This window comes from Bufo bufo, chromosome 10, assembly GCF_905171765.1.
Source record: "Bufo bufo chromosome 10, aBufBuf1.1, whole genome shotgun sequence".
Taxonomy (NCBI): Eukaryota; Metazoa; Chordata; class Amphibia; order Anura; family Bufonidae; genus Bufo; species Bufo bufo.
The window spans coordinates 47,291,615-47,308,834 of NC_053398.1; the positions used below are offsets into that span (position 1 = coordinate 47,291,615).

Here is a 17,220-nt window from a genome sequence, read left to right on the forward strand (position 1 = left end):
AATGAAAAAAAATATATAAAATTCAGGGCAGCTGCGCATGCGCAGTGCGCCCTCCATTCATTTTCCTGCTCCGTTCTTGTTGTAGGGACCCGCACCTATCAGACAATGGGGGCATATCCCAGCGATATGCCCCCATTGTATGTGATGGGAATACCCATTTAATGGGGGGGGGGGGGGTGGAGAAATCCATGTGCTTGCTGCACCAGTCAAATGAATGGACCTGATTTTCAGTTGCAGAATTTTCTGCCACAAAATCTGCCACGTGTGAAGGCGCCTTAATACTCCGGCAGCACAATGGGAAACAAAGACTGCCCCATTATCTGAGAACCTTTTAGATTTTGTGGCAAAAAATTCCGCGACTGAAAATCGGTTCCATTCATTTGAATGGGGCAGCAAGCACATGGATTTCTGCAAGCCCCATTAAAGGTGAATGGAACTGATTTTCAGTCGCTGAATTTTCTGACAAAATCTGCCGCGTGTGAAGGCGCCCTTAACAGAGTATGGGAAATAAAGTATGCTGAACCCCCACCAATCTGTTTTTGTAACGGCCATTTTTAGAACCGCTATGCAGCTATTCACATGGCCGTTTTTTTTATGTGCAGTGAATAGTGACCATCAAAATATAGGACATGCCCAGATTTTGCCCGCTTTCACGGGTAGAGGATCACATGTGATGTCACTATGCTGGGATAGTCAGGTCCTGCCCACTACAGTGCAGAGCGAGTATTCCCGCACATTCAAGTGGATGAGTTGAGTACCTTTGTTTTTTTGTACCCAGCATAATGGAGGGCACTATTTGGGGCAACATTTACCCTGGATGCCACTAGTGGGGGCAATATTTATACTGAAGGGCACTGTGGGGGCAATATTTATACTAGAGGGCACTAGTGGGGGCAATATTTATACTGGAGGGCACTAGTGGGGGGTAATAGTCATACTGTAGCGCACTAGTGGGGGCAACATTCACACTGGAGGGCACTATTTATTTAATATGTATACTGGAGGTCACTGCTGGGGGCAATATTTATACTGGAGGTCACTAATAGGGGAAATATTTACACTGGAGGCCACATTTATACTGGAGGGCACTAGTGGTGGCAATATTTATACTGGAGGGCACTGTATATACTGGGGCAATATGGCAACTGTGGTGGCTATTATTTGTACTATTTATCCATCTGTTTTTCAAGCCCATGAAGAACGGATGCAAAACGGCCATAAAAAAAATGACAAATGGCCAGAAAGTGGATGCAGAATGGCCATGAAAAACTTAGTGTCTTCGTTTTTAATGGCCGTGTGAATGTGGCCTAACAAATATAAACTACCAGAAGACTAATTCTGTTCTTCATCAAATTCAGGGTCTGATCCTAAAGGCAGGGGGTTTACATGCAGATATATTTACCCTCTCTAAGGTATAATCCAGATATTAGGGGGGGGGGGGGGGGGGGAGGCAACCAGACCTACAGACCTAGTGGAAATCTTTATCTCACCTTGGGGCTCAGCTACTAACTGACCTCATCCTAGCAGAGCACATACCAGACTGATAAGAAGGGTCCTACTAGGAAGGTCACCCCTCCCCCATCCATCATGAAAAAGAACATATTATTAACCATTAAACCAATGTATCTGAATTAAGGACGAGCACTTGGCAATGAAGCAGCTCACCCATGGGAACACAACTCACGGGAAGATTTACTTTTATGATCACGGCGACTATTGTAATAATTGTAAACCATAAAGGTGACATAGGACACGGGCTATGCTTATCACACTATATTGTATCTAATACTGCTGCTGCCCATCGTGATGGATTTATCTCAGGAGCAAAGTGCACGATATTCCTTTTGCTTATGCTGAAAAGAAAATATTGGAAGACGTACAGAAAAATGAAATGTTGCTTAGCCGCACGGTTTGAGTTTTGTACAATTTGTACTGGTTGCGGTAACATTAAAATGAATGTGTCTGCATCCTTCCTGTCGTGTGCATGAGGCCTAATGTGTATAGCCACCATACAGTGCTACAGGGGAGCGGGGCCCCAGCAAACCTCTTGCTCAGGAGCCACATCTGTAATAGGACCTGTTATTTGTACGTGCAACCAAAAGATTGGGTTAGAGTTGGGCCAAGGCTAGGATCTTCTTTTGGCCACATACCAACCACACATAGGCTAAATGCCACTCACTTGGCATTGGCTTGGCTAATTGTTACCTGGCATCTATGCTCAGCACTGTACCCCACCTGTATAAATGTCCAATCGTTAGACTAAACTCCATGAGAGTCAGTTTACCAGTCCAAACCCAGGTCTGATGGAAGAAGACCCTCATCTACAAATGTTACACTCACAAAAGCCAAGTTCCTAATGAGCTTCAACACAATTCCAAACCTGGCTCCCCAAGACGCTAACGTAGGATGGGAACCTTTCCTTCCATCTATACAAATGAATGTGTTAACCAATTAGATTTATACCTCCATCAAAGCCATTTTATTACCGGCTATAAATCTTAGCCTTTCATTCTAAATGACGCCTCCTGTTATCTCCCAGGCCCAGGCTTCCAGCTGGACGCTCTGCGACTGACTCATATAGAGCGCCATTGTACAATACAAACATTTTACCCAAACCTGACGTTTTTTATAGCATCGTTTTCCCAGTAGCTGGAGGTAATATATACGGCTGCTTGCAGAAAAGGCCTTTGTTTTTTGATCAAGCCATTTCTTTTTGTCCAGCCGCAAAAAGGACTAGTATCTAAGTGCGTACTGTCGGTAAGAAGTAAAGAGTTCCTGCTGAAGCCAGCTGGTGCCCATAGAGCCATAGCACCAGCTCTGAACGTCGTATACACCAAAGAAATGGATAGAAAATTAATGGAAAAAACAACAAAAAAGGCAAATACAAAAGTGAGGTGTTTAGCTTTGAATGCACCTGTAGGTAGAGAGACTCAGTCAGTGCATCAGAGCAGATCATGATGAAAGGCTGGGAGGGCGGCTGTGCGCTCGGTCTATAAAAGGGCTTCTGACTTTGATCTGCAGGTGTGACGACTAGGGTGAAGAGGACTCATTATAGAAAACATGGGAGTGAAGAGATTAGCCTTTTTTGCTTCAAATCTACTGCAGCCCAGATACCTCGATCAGTTACATGAACCTCACATATATTGTGCAGAAAGCTCCATCTCTACTAGCGTTGGCTAGAAAACCATGAATGTTGGACGTCCTTTCCCTTTTACATTCTCGTAACCACATGCCACTGGCGGGCATCATCTCGCTGCTGGCGTTCCAGGGTTCTCTAATCCTTTTCCACCCCACTCTGTGCAATGTGAATATTTGCTTTCTTTTTTAGGGGTTATCTGCAAATGTTATCTAAAGATATACTCCAGGATGGTGTAGACAAGGCTTGCCTCCAGAGCAGCCCCTGCCAGCTACTAGGGTCAGAGCCTCAGCATTCCTTGATCTGCAGCCCCGCACCCACCACCGGTGAATTGTCTTGCTGAGATCAACTACTTTGAATGGAATGGTGCAAAAAAAACTAAAGAGGGTTTTAATTTTGAAAAGCTGGGAAATATTAAAAAAAAATAAAAAAAAATAATCATTTTGAGAGTTTCAAGAAGGAAGATGTTATTTATTTGTGATATTTTATTATTGCTGCAAGAGGAGGCAACACTGTTGTAAATAGGCATTGGGGGTAATTTATTATGAGAAATAACGTTATGTAGCTGACTGTCCGGGCATGATGGGAGTTATAGTTTTGCAACAGCTGGAGAGCCTCAGGTTGACCATCCCTGCTCTAGGTGCTATTAGTAGATAATGGCCAAGGAGAGAAAAAGGCGCTCATAGGGTAAATAAGTTAAGAGCCGAGCCTCCAGAGCAACAGGAAGAGTGGTACTGCTCACCTGTTGTTGATGCACCTATTGTTTGGTGCAACTGGACTGGAGGTGGATAGGACTGATTATGTCTCACTGGTGGATGCTGCCGATTCCGTCCGGGTTCCGCTTTGGCGGGGGCCAAGCCGCCGTCTGGGTCGATGAGTAGGATATATTTCCACTGGACCGGGGGTCGAGTGGAGGGGTGGACCGTAGGCGCAAAAACGCAACCAGAGAATTTTTAGAAACCAATGGTTTATGAATACGTAAATGCAGGGCAGTTAATGCGGTGGGTGGAAACCGCTGGTGGAGAGAGCGCTGCTTATAGCTCCTGGCCAGGAGCTAGAAGCAGCGCTCTCTCCACCAGCGGTTTCCACCCACCGCATTAACTGCCCTGCATTTACGTATTCATAAACCATTGGTTTAAAAAAATTCTCTGGTTGCGTTTTTGTGCCTACGGTCCACCCCTCCACTCGACCCCCGGTCCAGTGGAAATATATCCTAGGTGCTATTAGGGCGTTGCTTCAGCTCCTAGAGGCTCGGTCTATGCATCCTTTGGCAAGCCCAGGTCCAGTTGATCGACTTTCGAGTTCTCCTCAGTGTCCCGTAAATCCCGCGCCGTTCAGTTTAGTATTCGGTGCAGGCGCAGTGAGTGAAGGACGTGCTCCTGCTGCCAGCTTCCTCACTGCGCCTGCGCCAAAGGAAGCCGGCAGCGGGAGCGCGTCCTTCACTCACTGCGCCGAATACTAAAAGGGATGGGGCAGGCGTGGGATTTACAGGACACTGAGGAGAACGCGAAAGTCAATCAACTGGACCTGGGCTTGCCAAAGGGTGCGTAGACCAAGCCTCTAGGAGCTGCAGCAACGCCTTAATAACACCTAGAGGCTCATTAGCATATTTTAAAAGTATTTATTTTAAGAGAACGGCGGCAGGCAGGGAGTTATAAATCACACTCTTATGTACTGCTGACATTAGCACATCGCTAATGTCAGTCAGCTACATAACGTTATTTCTCATGGCAGAACCCCTTTAAGTCACTTTTTTGACCAACCGTGCCACAATATTTAGTAGCGCGGTGTTTAACACCGTGTTCGGCAGTTGAGTGGGACGGGGGAAGAGCAGAGGCGTGACAGGGGCCTGGAAATAGATGTAAATGTTGGCAAGAGACTACTCCCACCAGGAGCACACCTCATCATAAATTAGCAGAATATAATGCTGCGTTCACATCTCCATTTTGGAGATCTGGCTGTCGCCCGCACAAAAAAATGAAATAAAAAAAATAAAACAGCGTTTATGTCGGAAATTGGCTCGATCACCGCCGGACCTCAATGCAGTCAATGGGGATCCAGCAGTGAAGTAGAGCATCCGGCAACGCCAGCTTCTGTGATTCACAGAACAGTCTGACGGGTCTCCTAACAAAGATGTTGAACAAAGCCTTACAGCGGCGTAGGGGGAAATCTAAGACCGGTGTAAAAAGCTGGTCTTAGTAAGTGACCTGACCTGTCTTCAAGAGGACATTTGTATCTGCTCGCAGCTTATTTCCCTCTGCCTACTGAAATAAACACGCATGCTTGGCCAACTCAGTTGAAGATTAAGCCTCTGCCAGACAGCTCTGGAGGCACATAGGACTGGCACTGCCAGCATCTTGATACCATCTGCGGGAAGGGAAAGGGTATAGTCACACTTGGCAGGTCTGCTATGGATTTTCAGCTGTGGAAAATTGTGTGGATTTGGTGATGATCCAGATGACCCCACCGTGTGCCAATTTAGACCCACCTACATGAGGCCACTTTACCATTTTTTTTCCCACGGCCACTTTAACGTCCCAATCTGCCCCTGCCCGCACTGTTACAACGACACACCAATGATGCCTACTGCACTACAAGGAACCATTGTTCCACATCAACCTGCACAAACAACCTTGTAACTTCACGATGCAACCACCACATTTGTAATTTTTATTTCTAAAACCACAGGGCACATCAGCGATATGAGGAAAACCAGCTTCCTCGGCTTTGAAGTTGAGGGAGTTGACTCATGAAGGAATGCTAGGAATGCACCCTGTGCCTCGCTCTGCCACCCTTACTCCTGTGAGTCAGGAGAGGGTGATGAATAGGGAGCTGGTAATGGAGCAAGGATGAGATGCATGGCGGGATTCGGGTGTATATACAATATTAGGGAGCACTTCTACTCCATCATTGACAGATTATGAAACAGTGCAGAAGACAAAATCATTCTGTGGGCATCACATGCCACCTATGGTCCTATACCTATCAAGTATTATTGAACAGGAGCACTTGTATCTCTACGACCTCTATGAGCAGGGGCGCAGCACTAATTATATATATATATATATATATATATATATATATATATACACACAGTAAAGACCAAAAGTTTGGACACACTTTCTCATTCAAAGAGTTTTCTTTATTTTCATGACTATGGAAATTGTAGATTCACACTGAAGGCATCAAAACTATGAATTAACACATGTGGAATTATATACATAACAAACAAGTGTGAAACAACTGAAAATATGTCATATTCTAGGTTCTTCAAAGTAGCCACCTTTTTCTTTGATTACTGCTTTGCACACTCTTGGCATTCTCTTGATGAGCTTCAAGAGGTAGTCCCCTGAAATGGTTTTCACTTCACAGGTGTGCCCTGTCAGGTTTAATGAGTGGGATTTCTTGCCTTATAAATGGGGTTGGGACCATCAGTTGCGTTGAGGAGAAGTCAGGTGGATACACAGCTGATAGTCCTACTGAATAGACTGTTAGAATTTGTATTATGGCAAGAAAAAAGCAGCTAAGTAAAGAAAAACTAGTGGCCATCATTACTTTAAGAAATGAAGGTCAGTCAGTCAGCCGAAAAATTGGGAAAACTTTAAAAGTAAGGGCTATTTGACCATGAAGGAGAGTGATGGGGTGCTGCGCCAGATGACCTGGCCTCCACAGTCACCGGACCTGAACCCAATTGAGATGGTTTGGGGTGAGCTGGACCGCAGAGTGAAGGCAAAAGGGCCAACAAGTGCTAAGCATCTCTGGGAACTCCTTCAAGACTGTTGGAAGACCATTTCAGGGGGCTACCTCTTGAAGCTCATCAAGAGAATGCCAAGAGTGTGCAAAGCAGTAATCAAAGCAAAAGGTGGCTACTTTGAAGAACCTAGAATATGACATATTTTCAGTTGTTTCACACTTGTTTGTTATGTATATAATTCCACATGTGTTAATTCATAGTTTTGATGCCTTCATAGTCATGAAAATAAAGAAAACTCTTTGAATGAGAAGATGTGTCCAAACTTTTGGTCTGTACTGTATATATATATATATATATATATATATATATATATATATATATATATATATATATATCAGTTGCTCTGTGCTGCCTAAAGTTCCCAACTATTCTTTCACGCTTCCGCATTATTGGCATCAGTCACTAGGCACGAGCCGAGGTGTTGTGACCTGTGCAGCTGGCAAATTGATCACGTGGCCACATGCCTCTATAGCAGGTAACCAGGTTGAAACATGTGCAGGTGAGCCTAGTCAGCAGGTGAGAACCTCTACCTGTCAGCAGGCAAGAAGTCATATTGTGGAGATGTGTTTTCATGGACGATAGAGCTGCTGTCATTCATACATCTGTGACTACATGTTCCTCAGAGCTGGAGACATCATAGATGGAACACAGATCATATCTAATATTACTGTCATAGACGTATCATCTCTCATCTCACCTATCTGTCCCAGTCGCGTGACACCTGTCTCTTGTAGAGAAGCTGAGGGCACCAGCAGCTCGCTACAGATATCCAAACCCCTAGTGTCTACATATCGCGTTTCACTACCAGCATAATACAACCTGATGGTATATGTTCAAGCCTACGGCCACCAGCTGCCACTAAAATCCAACCAGCAGCAGAAATAGACGGGGAGAGAGTACGTAAAATAATCTGCAGGAGTGCCATTAAATTTGCAAAGACCATGTGTGGAAACCAGGAAAATATAAGTTAGGGGGAAGTCATTCCTGGGCTCTAAATAATGGAGCAGAGTATTGTGCTACAGATACATGAATGTGAAATATAATTGTGTGCACCAACCATGATTATACACCAGTGGATGCAACTTGTGGCTCCTCAACCCTTATTATTACACTACAGATCCCAGCACCCCATAGGCTTGTTTCACAACAGCTTAAAGTGGTTATCCACCTATCTGTAACCTCTGGAAAGGTCATCAGCATCTGATCGTGAAGGTCTGACACCCAGAACCCCTGCCGATCAGCTATTTGAGAAGGCCCAGCGATCATGTCAGCGCCGTGGCCTTCTTGCTGCTTACCCTAGACCAGTGACGCCATGACCATTGGTCACGTGGGCCAAGGCGCAGCTCAGCTCCATTCACTAGCTTAGGGTAAGCACCGAGAAGGCCATGGCGTTCACAGGAGTGCCGGCGATCCTGGGTGTCAGACCCTCACAGATCAGATGCTGATCATCTATCCAGAGGATAGGTCATCAGTTACAAATAGTCAGATAAAGGGCTCATGCACATGAGGGTACTTGCTCAGTGACCATATTGTGGACCATAAACGGCCGACCTGCAATATACAGGCACCGGCCCTGTGCACTCCATATCACGGATGCGGACCCAGTGACTCGAATGGGTCCACATCCGCCAGATACAACCAAAGATAGGACTTCACCTATCTTTTTGTGGTGCGGAGGCACGGATTGGAAGTCCACGAAAGCACTACAAATCACTTCAGTGGGCTTCTGATCCGTGCATCCGCACTGCAAAAAGATAGAACATGTTCTATTTTAGCCGTATCTTGCAGATTGTAGACCCATTCAAGTCAACAAGTCCGCATCTGCAAGCGGAGTGCACACGGCCAGTACCCATATATTGCGGACTAAGGGGCACATTCATTAAGACCGGCGTTTTAGGTGCTGGTCTTAATAAAGCCCCATAGCGGGCGCCGGCCTCTCCATAACTTCCACAAATTCTAAAATAAGTCTAATCTAAAGGACTCATGTTATAGGTCAGGGAACCAGCGGTCAGACACCTAGTGACCACTGGTTCCCTGAACGAGTGACATCATCAAAGCAGAGTTCCTCACAACCTCTCAGGGACTTTTAGGGCTATTAAACTAATGCAGAACAAAACTGTCTTTTTTTTTTTTTTTTTTTTTAGACCAGAGTTAGGATGTACTGGCTCTTTGCCTCAAATAATAAATCAGAAATCCCACCGCACCTAAATACACAATCGGTAAACACTCACGAAGGAGGAAGCTTAACCTCCAAAACAGATCAGAAGAAGCACATCCCAGCTTCTGTCTCTGTGGAGTGACGTCACTGCAAGTAGACCCACTTGCTGGATTATTCTGAGCAGGAGTTGAGCCACCGGCCGGGTCTCCTCCACTCATCCTGCCACATTGGGGGTCATTTATCAAAGACCGTTTTTTAAGTCTGTCCTTGATAGCCCCTGAGCTGCCAGAGGAAGCACCGAACCATAGGCCTTGTCATAAGTGTGGGGCACCACGGGCAGTCCGTGCGCCTGGAGTGAAAAGTACGCCACTCCCTGACTGCAATAGTTTTCACTATCACCTGTTGACAGGTGTAAATGTTATTAATGCCTTATGTGATCCACCAGTTTATCTTAATTACATGTAACAGGAAAACACTCCAATATCTCATATTTCCCAAAAGAAAAATGACCGATTCAAACTTCCTAATATAAAATTCTCTTTTTATTAAACATGATTAAAATTGATAATACATATCATCATTATATTAGGGATACAAAAATATGACGCCCAGTTTAGTCTTCCATGACTACCAAAGTCCAAATAGTGCAGAGGTAAGTATATTATATAAAATGAAAATACTAATGGCCCCTATAACTGGGTGTGTGTAACGGACTGGAGGACTGCTGTACTATATAGTGAGGAACCGACCATGGCGTGGATGTGAACAAAACCTAAATATCCACAACCAACTTTCCGATGTGTGAACCTGTTAAACCTCTCATAAATAATATAAGTCCTAAAATATTATGCCCACCCTAAGGTTAAAAATGGACCTTAATGCCCTGTAACATACCTCCGTGAATGTAATGGAAGATTGGCGGCGTCTCCTCAACGCGCGTTTCACGTTTGCTTCTTCAGGAGTCCTCCAGTCCATTACACACACCTGGTTATAGGGACCATTAGTAGTATTTTTATTTTATATAATATACTTACCTCTGCACTATTTGGACTTTGGTGGTCATGGAAGACTAAACTGGGCATCATATTTTTTTATCCCTATAAGGCCTCATGCACACGACTGTTGTGTTCCGTGTCCGTTGTTCCGTTTTGCGTGATTTTCTGCAGACCCGTTGACTTTCAATGGGTCCGTTGAAAACTCGGATAATGCACCGTTTGTCATCCACGTCCGTGATCCGTGTTTCCAGTCCGTTCAAAAAATATAGGACCTGTCCTATTTTTTTCACGGACAATGGTTAGCGGACGCATTCAAGTCAATGGGTCCGTGAAAAAACACGGAGGCACACAAGATTGTCATTTTTTTTCCTATCATTTGCAAGGCAAACTTGACTTAGATTTTTTTTTCGCTTTTCATGTCTGGTGATCCTCCAAAAATCAAGGAAGACACACGGAAACAAAAACAGAAACGGATCACGGAACAACGGAACCCCGTTTTGCGGACCGCGAAAAAATACTGTCGTGTGCATGAGTCCTTATAATCATGATATGTATTATCAATTTTAATCATGTTTAATAAAAAGAGAATTTTATATTAGGAAATTTTAATCACTCATTTTTTCTTTTGGGAAATAGTTGTAAATGTTGGTGAAATTGCCAGAGCCAATGTCCCGTCCCCGCCACGCTCCAGCCATTCCCACGTGGTAAGGACAGCTGAGAACTCCCATTGACAAAATATTGTCGCATGGGTGTTTAAAAATGTGCAAAAAGGAGTCTTGCGACTTATTTTTTTTAAGCTAAAAACTGGCATAGCGATAGTGTGCCTTTGTGTCCAGCAAAACGCGATATCAACCTGCCAGAAGTACCAATCACAGACGTGCTACAACCCAGAGCGGGGCATCTATAGAAGAATTTCTGCAACAGCTTAGAGCTCTGGAGATAGGCTACGACTACACATGGGTCGCGGCCAGGATCGCTGGGTAGAGGTGATCCCATAGAAATAAATGGGATTGCCGCGGCAGTCGCAAGAAATCCAGCCGTGTTCAACCCCATTCATTCCTATAACTGCACTGTGTCGCACCCAAAATCGCACTGTGGCCATACCCTTACACTTCTCAGAAGAACCCACAGGTGCATTCCTTCTATACAGGTGTGATGTCTATTACACCCTGAGGGCCTTTCATTTTATAAGCGCAGTGTGGAAACGTAGTGGGGATCATTTTTAAGGGACCTGGGACTATTTTAGTCCCATTTTTAACCGGCTGTGCAACAATATTTAGTCGCATGGCTGGTTTTACGTGGTCGGGAGTTGGGCAGGACTGGGCGTGTTGGCCTCTGACCCCGGCAAATTTACTAATATTTACGCCTGGAAACGGGTGTAAATGTTGGCGAAAAACGACTCCAGCCAGGGGCGGAAGTATTTTTTCTCTCTCCAGGCGCACGGACTGCCTTAGATTTGCCTAATTTATGACGAGGCACAGGTCTCATCATAAATTATCCGAATCTTACGGCAGCTCAAGGGGAAATGCAAGACCGGCGTAAAAAGCCGGTCTTCGTAAAATCGCCCCCAGTGAGTATTTTCCAAACCAGAATGCAAAGGCCCCAAGAAATCCACTACTGGTTCCGAACTTTTTAGTGTTACTTTCCATTGATATCTATGAAAGTCTATTACAGACCCCTAAAAAATTCAGATTGGCCATACTGCCTCTGAAATATTTTGGTCCCTGCCCTGAGCCATGTGGCAAGGACCACTTTCAACCCTTAGGGCTCATGTACACGACTGTGGTGCAAATTGCGCATGCTTCCACATTTTGCGGAATGAAACGTCCGGCCCCTAATAGAACAGCCCTTTCCTTGTCCGTAATGCGAACAATAATAGGACATGTTCTATATTTTTGCAGATGCTATGGAACGGACATACAAATGCAGACAGCACACGACTGCTCCCCGCATCTTTTGCGGCCCCATTAAAGTGAATGGGTCCACATCTAACCCGCAAAAAAAATGCAGATTGGATGCGGACAAAAAATACATTTGTGCGCATGCGCCCTCATGTATACATATCCTCTGTTGCTTGTAAGGCAAGGACGCAGCAAAACTTCAGAGCAAAGCCCCTTGCAGACGAGCGTGTCCGGATTATGCCCGGATGCGTTCAGTGAGAATATAGAACATGCTGCGATTTTCACGCAACGCAGAACTGATGCGTGAAAAACAACGCTCATTTACACAGACCCATTGAAATGAATGGGTCAGGATTCAGTGCGGGTGCTATGCGTTCACGTCACGCATTGCACCCGCGCGGAAAACTCGCTCGTGTAAAGCGGCCTTACTGAATTTTGCACGCGCGTGATAAAAAACTGAAGGTTTACAAACAACATCTTTTAGCAACCATCCGTGAAAATTGCATCACATCCACACTTGCTTGCGGATGCAATTTTCACTTCACTTCCATGGGGCCAGAGTTGCGTGGAGAAAAAAAAACGCAGAATATAGAACATGCTGCGATTTTCACGCAACGCAAAAGTGATGCGTGAAAACCATCGCTCATGTACACAGACCCATTTGAATGAATGGGTCCGGATTCCGTGCGGGCTCAATGCGTTCGCATTGCACCCGCGCGGAATTCTCGCTCGTATGAAAGGGGCCTTAGGCTAGGGCTACACGGCGACATGGGTTGCACCAAGGTCGCACAACATTTTTTGTAATGATGTCAATGGTGTCGCACAGAAATCCAACTTGGCAGTCACAGCTTGTCGTAGTGTGAAACCGTTGACTATCATTTTAAAATATGTTGCGTGACTTTTCTGCGACAAGAAATCGCGTGACACATGTCGCTGTGTAGCCCTAGCTTTAGGCCTCGTTCACATTTATCATCCATGCATCCATGTTTTATCCATGGAGATGTCTGTGAAGAATCCATGTTTGGTCCTTGTGTCTGTTTTGGACACTGCTCGGGCTGTATCTCCAGAGCCGCACCCATTGACTTCAATTCGCACGTCTGGTACCAAAGTAATGCACGCTCCCTGACGTGAACAAACACTTTAGGATCAATGGATACACGTGTTGTCTGTGGAGAACACGGACAGCACACGTCCATGATTCACTGAAATGTGAACAGCACCAGTAGAAGTCTATGGTGAAACCCTGCATCTCCCTATACATTTCACGTGGACCAATACAGAGTTTTATTGTCAGAAAAAAAAACAGTGCAGTGTTTGGACGGACGCCCCTGTACGGCACCGTGCCTAGTGCGTATGGCGCCACAGTACAGGTTCTGCACATGACTCTAATGCACCAGCCCTTAGGCTCTTTACATAAGTATATACATGGCGCCGCCAGAGGAACACAACCCAGTAAAGGGGGGGGAAGAAAAATGTTCTCCTCCTTCCCTTCTGAGATCAGTTCCTATTCTTGATAAAACACAAGCAGAAATAAGGGCCGTAAATATGTTCCTGTGAGCGAGTGGCAGATAAACGGAGGTAATTAGCCTAGGGGCGCATGCACAGGGATCCACAGAGGCTCCGTCAGGTGCCGAATACATAGGGCTGTCCTCCCTGCCTCCTTACAATCCCATTCTCTCTCACGCACACAAACTAATTTTTGTTCTGTGTCCGTTCCATTTTTTTTGTGGCCCGTATGCGGAACTATTCACTTCAATGAGGCCGCAAAAAAAACGGAAATGATCCCATGTGCATTCTGTGTCTGTATGTCCGCATAGCCGTGCCGCAAAAAACAGAACCTGTCCAATTATTGTCCACATTACAGACAAGGATAGATAGGACTGTTCCGTTAGGGACCGGCCATTCCGTTCTGCAAAATGCTTTATGCACACAGCCGGTATCTGTGTTTTGTGGATCCGCAATTTCGCAGACCGCAAAACAGGCAACAGTCATGTGTATGTATTGGGTTCACATGGGTGCGTACCTCTGGAGGAAATGAGAAGCATACATCAGTACAGGGCTCATCTACCTCTATGGGGGGCGACTAAGACCTGTAATATGTGAGGGTATCAATATGGAAGGACCCAGCGGGTCACTAGTACTACTGCCTAGAGAAGACGCGTGAAACGCACCGACCAGGCATTGCACTGCTCCACTCCGGTCATAAACTCGTCTAAGCAGGTGGTGATCCAGAAGAAGACCGTCTACAGCTGTGGATATTATGGCTGAACTATCCAGGCAGATCAGGTAGAGGGGGGAGTTACGTTGCCTACAGCCACCCAGGAACGCAAAAAGTCATGGGGGCCATTTACGTTCTGCACTAGGCCTTTTTTTACTCGTGACAAAAAGTCACAAATCCCCGTTTTGCAACCTTTTGAACGTCCTACGCTCGATACTTGGCAGTGTAGAGAGAGTGGCGGGGGCTGGGACCCCAACAAATTTACCAGGGACTGGGGTGGTTTTCACTCCAGAGGCATGGACTGTCAGAAATGCGCACACCTCGTCATAAATTATCGGAGTCCACCAGCAGTGCAGGGGGTAACAAAAACCGAAGCGAAATGCCGGTCTATGGAGATAACGCCTATATTTTTAATTCTTCATAAAAAATGAATTTTACAGAGGACCTCTCCCCTGACATGTCTATTTTTACTAAATAATGGTATTCTACATGAAATGGCCATTCTGGCACACTAATTCTTATGACAATGTGGCACCGTTCCTCTATTATTCCTACCTGAAATGTATAAAAGAACTGCCAATTGGGTGTTATTAGGGAGTGGGGCTGCCCCTGTGCAGCCTGGTGATGTCCAGTCAGTGGCAGACTGTGCAGGGACACTACCAGTTGTTATAATAGAGGTACAGGACAGCATAGAATTCTAAGAATAGATGCTCCAGAATTGTTATTACATGGGGATCCCAAGTAGTTACTATACCAGCCATGTCAGGAGAGGTGATGGGCATGGAAGTTGTGAGATTTATGGTCTCTGTGGCCACAGTAATATACAGCTTCTCTCACTGCGTCGGGAAGAAAGCGAGTCATTTTCTGCAGTTTCACAACATTACGGTCAAACCATGGATTTAAACACTAGTTATAGAACGCCGGCTTGGGCAACCTCTGCCTGGCATGTTAGGGCTTGGAGCCTGCAACAGCTGGTGTGCAGCGGCACACGTCTGCTAAACTGTGCAGAGAGGACCCGTCTGCCAACCAAGTATCGGAGCCAACATTGCCCCAGAACCCAATGTGGGGGAACGCATTACTAGCAACTGCCTCAGAACCCAATGTGGGGGAACGCATTACTAGCAACTGCCTCAGAACCCAATGTGGGGGAACGCATTACTAGCAACTGCCTCAGAACCCAATGTGGGGGAACGCATTACTAGCAACTCCCTCAGAACCCAATGTGGGGGAACGCATTACTAGCAACTGCCTCAGAACCCAATGTGGGGGAACGCATTACTAGCAACTGCCTCAGAACCCAATGTGGGGGAACGCATTACTAGCAACTGCCTCAGAACCCAATGTGGGGGAACGCATTACTACTAGAGATGAGCGAACTTTTGTTTCAAGTTCGGCGTCTAAAGTTCGGCTTCCGGTTAGCGGAGGAGCCCGATATGGATTCCGAATTCCGTTGTGGTCCGTGGTAGCGGAATCAATAATGACCATTATTGATTCCGCTACCACGGACCACAACGGAATTCGGAATCCATATCGGGATCCTCCGCTAACCGGAAGCCGAACTTTAGACGCCGAACTTAAAACAGAAGTTCGCTCATCTCTAATTACTAGCAACTGCCTCAGAACCCAATGTGGGGGAACGCATTACTAGCAACTCCCTCAGAACCCAATGTGGGGGAACGCATTACTAGCAACAGCCTTAGAACCCAATGTGGGGGAACGCATTACTAGCAACTACCTCAGAACCCAATGTGGGGGAAAGCATTACTAGCAACTACCTCAGAACCCAATGTGGGGGAAAGCATTACTAGCAACTGCCCCAGAACCCAATGTGGGGGAACACATTACTAGCAACTCCCTCAGAACCCAATGTGGGGGAACGCATTACTAGCAACTGCCCCAGAACCCAATGTGGGGGAACGCATTACTAACAACTCCTTCAGAACCCAATGTGGGGGAACGCATTACTAGCAACTCCCTCAGAACCCAATGTGGGGGAAGGCATTACTAGCAATTGTCTAATGTGTAAGTCTACATGAAACGTTTCCTTTACCAGTGGGAATAATAAGAGGGCCAGGACTATCAGCTCTCAGTGCCCTCAGCCCATCACGATGGCTCCAATGTGTTTTTTCCCAGGCGCCAGGACAACCGCTGCCGGGAATTTGAATTCCCCGCTGCAGTCCTCCTCTGTTACCCAGTGGTAAGGTGTTCTGCCATATTAGCAACCGGCTACCATGGAGAGCACACAGCAAAGTGGTAAAATAATAGTGCCACATACCTTATGTGCTCCATCACACCCCAGGGCTCACCTAACTATACTGACACCCGATACAGGTCATGAAACCGCCTCACACATGAATGGACTACACAGGTCTGGACTATAGATTATGCATCCAAGTGGTTTTAGTAAAGGTGTATCCCTTTAACTATTTACAGTACCCCACATCTCATTCCAATGCCAGAAATGGGGAAAAAAAACACAGTTGCCGCCATAGGTGTCCCAGAAAACGTTCATAACTTTGGCGCATGTAGTAAACAGCGGGTGACATTGACACTAAATGACATGGAATAGGCTGACAACCTGCTACTAGATAAGCACTAAAAGCCAAAGTAGTCAACACCACAGGCAAGTAATGGCAGGAGCAGAAGTTCTCCAGACTTAAAGGGAGTGTCATCTGCTGAGAGTAACTCACCTGACCGCAGCACAGTCCCCAAATCCAAGAAGACCCGAGCGGCAGTCCCCCTGTCACTCCTGCGGCAGCGCCGATCAGCTGATCCTTCCCCCACCCTGCACTCTCCTGGAATGAGAGGCAGGAAGCAACCTGCGGCGACTCGCGCACGTCTGATTGGCCAGCCCCGGCCTCCTGGTCACGCCCACAGGTGATCAAACCTATCGGACCGCTAAGTTTCTCAGTCATGGCCGGAGCGCACAGGTGTGGGCGTGGCCAGGTGTCATCTGGTTAGGTGATGTCATTCTGCAAAGAGCAAAGGTGTGCTTAACTCCTTCATGCCAATGTAAAACAGATCTCACCCACTTCCCAATGCATCCCTGACACCTGTG

The 17,220-nt window shown here is 46.1% G+C and overlaps 1 protein-coding gene across 1 annotated transcript in view; it reads right to left on the minus strand.

Moving 5' to 3' along the window:
• Positions 1 to 16,955, minus strand: part of RASSF7 (Ras association domain family member 7) — a 56,126-nt gene extending 39,171 nt beyond the window's left edge. Inside the window, 1 exon segment of the mRNA XM_040410051.1 lies at positions 16,853 to 16,955. The gene's annotated coding sequence lies outside the window, so the exon portion shown is untranslated.
• Positions 16,956 to 17,220: the final 265 nt, after the last annotated feature.